The sequence below is a fragment of the Pollicipes pollicipes genome, unplaced genomic scaffold (assembly GCF_011947565.3).
Source record: "Pollicipes pollicipes isolate AB1234 unplaced genomic scaffold, Ppol_2.1 Scaffold_6138;HRSCAF=7277_pilon_pilon_pilon, whole genome shotgun sequence".
Classification (NCBI taxonomy): Eukaryota; Metazoa; Arthropoda; class Thecostraca; order Pollicipedomorpha; family Pollicipedidae; genus Pollicipes; species Pollicipes pollicipes.
In genome coordinates, this window is record NW_023596818.1 from 35687077 (window position 1) to 35689576 (window position 2500).

The following is a 2500-nucleotide window of genomic DNA, read 5'->3' on the forward strand; positions in this document are numbered from 1 at the left end:
GCTCACGCTAAACAGTGTTTGTGTTAGCACTGACCCCATCATCAAGTCCTGAAATTCCAGGTCAACGGCAGGCTTTGATGCCAAAAGTCGAACGTGCCGCGATTCCCGGGGCGGCCCGTCCTGCCCACTTACGCCACCTGACCTTTGGCGCGGCCGCTGCCACCGGTCGCAGCCACATCTGTCAAGTGCAAATAGCGAGCGTCTAAAGCGAGCCAAACTCATCCCTTGCCACGAGTGGGTGGATCGGAAAGCAGGCGCTCCTGTCAACTGACCTATTGGGAAGCGTTAGCAGGAGACAAGACACGAACACATTCTAGAACCTTTAATCTAAGAAGCTGAACAAACGAAAGCCGGAACATATGACTTTGTGGTCGGTGCAGGTCTCACCATCACGGGAGTGAACTTGCTCACCTCAGTCTGGCGTGCGGGGGTAACAGAACCCAGAATTATATATGATAATAAACAAATACCCCCAGGATCAAGCACGGCGCGGTGTGTAAAACATCTGATGAGCCTATCTGACTTTGTTGGCCAGATGTCTTTATGTCTGTGTCACCCGTTGTTCACGCAGCTGAACGGATCAGATGAGCCCATGTGAAAAAGGTCTCATCGTGGAGACCGGCAGCATCCTTCCAAGAGGACTTACAGTCCAAAGTTCTCAAAGGCAGCTTTCAACGTGAAATTAAGTGGAAATGGAGCGTGGTGTGACTGCATGCATCTAGGAGTCCTCAACTGCCGAGATTTGCCTCTCGAAGGAATCCCCTTCTGTGTTTGTGTAGGTGTTTTCGGGCGGGGGGACGCCCACCAGGAGGGCACTCAGGCCCGTTCAAAGCAAATGTATGCGAATGTACGCCCCGTATAAACAGCACGTTGTGCGGATTCAAGCTGAAGCGTAAAGAAAGGAAAGGGGGGTGGATGTTGAATGGCTCCAATTACAGCCAATGCGTGTCAATCACCTCAGGACATCTATACAAATTTCTGTTGTCCTTGCAAAAATTCTGAAAATTGAGCCTGCTGTAGTCCCGGTTGGTATCGTCATCGACGTGTGACAGCCATCGCCGGTGGGCTAGATGCGTTTCGGGAGTCAGCATAGGCTGAACAGCAGAGGCTTGATTTGAGGCCGCCGCATGGCGCACATTCAATGCCTGATATCGACATGCAGTTACGCCCGAGTTCTCTGTATATGCCTTTGACTAACCGAACATCTGGATCTCAGCAGTGCTGGGCAGATTCCAAGTGGTCTACATGACTGAAGAAACCAACAGCTGGGCTTGATTCGGCTTGATTCAGTCAAGTATCCGGAAGGCTTTGCGCTATGCGATGTAACGCATTAGCTCCCCCCCCCCCCCCCACAGCTGCATCAAGGACGTTTCGATGAGTTGACCCGTTATCTAGCATTACTGAGGCCACTGGGTTCGTGGCAAACCCGTTAAGCCCAGCATGCATACTGATGTGCACCCAACATAGCTCATGGCTTTCCGTTCCACATATGGGGTCCTCGGCGGAAGGATGGACGGTACCGGAGGGCGGCCCCTTCCGCCCCCCCCAAAAAAAACTTTTCCAGGAGCTTAGCATCACGCCAATGGCGCTGCAAATAAAACATTAAGCTAATTCGAGGCCTATCTTTTTACACGTGACGGTGCCATCTGATCCAATAAACTCGTTTGCAATGCAAACCCACGTGGATCAATGCATTACGGCGCCCGTGTTCAGGGGCGGATCTAGACTGCGAGTTTTTTTTTTGGGGGGGGGGGGGGCAACCGCTTTGTCGCCAGCTGGCTGGTGTGGGATCCGAGGTTTCAGTGCATGGTGCCTTCGCGAGTACCTAGTAGGGACACCATTGAAAACCGAAAAAAACACCGAAACGCTTTTGAACCTTAAACAGAAGTTAAACAAAACAGTTGAAAACAATTAAAATTAAAACAGATGGTAAGTAGACGAAACTTTTATGGAGTTCTAGGAATGTTTTGGGGGGCCAAACATACTGCTCAGAGGTTTTGGGGGGGCCCTGGCCCCGTGCCCCCCTCCCCCCAGGATCCGCCTATGTCCGTGTTCCCACTTCACAGCTCCCTGTGTTGCGAGGGAAGGACATCTACGACGTTGAGAAAAAAGAATATTGAAGGCTTGTCAAAGTGCGTGGCAGGAATTTGGACGGGCTACAGGCGGACGCTCCGTAAAAAAGCAAGAATGACGATAGGGTCGACCAAAACCTATCGGCTTTCAGGAGGAATATCCCCGTTGTTGGTAAGGAATGACTTCGTGGATCATCTTACTCGCAGCTAGCGGCTGTTACTATATACCTTCAAAAGAAACTGGATAAATATGTTTTGATAGAAATCATAAAAATAGATAAAACCCACGTGCCTTCACCCGTGTGTATTGCGGCACGTGAGTGGTGGGTGGCGCATATCAGGACGCATACGGGCGTCAGTGCAATTGCATGTTGTCTCAGTCGAGCCGTTTCCGTCCCGTTCAGCTGCAGCCCGCGGCTGGTGTATGC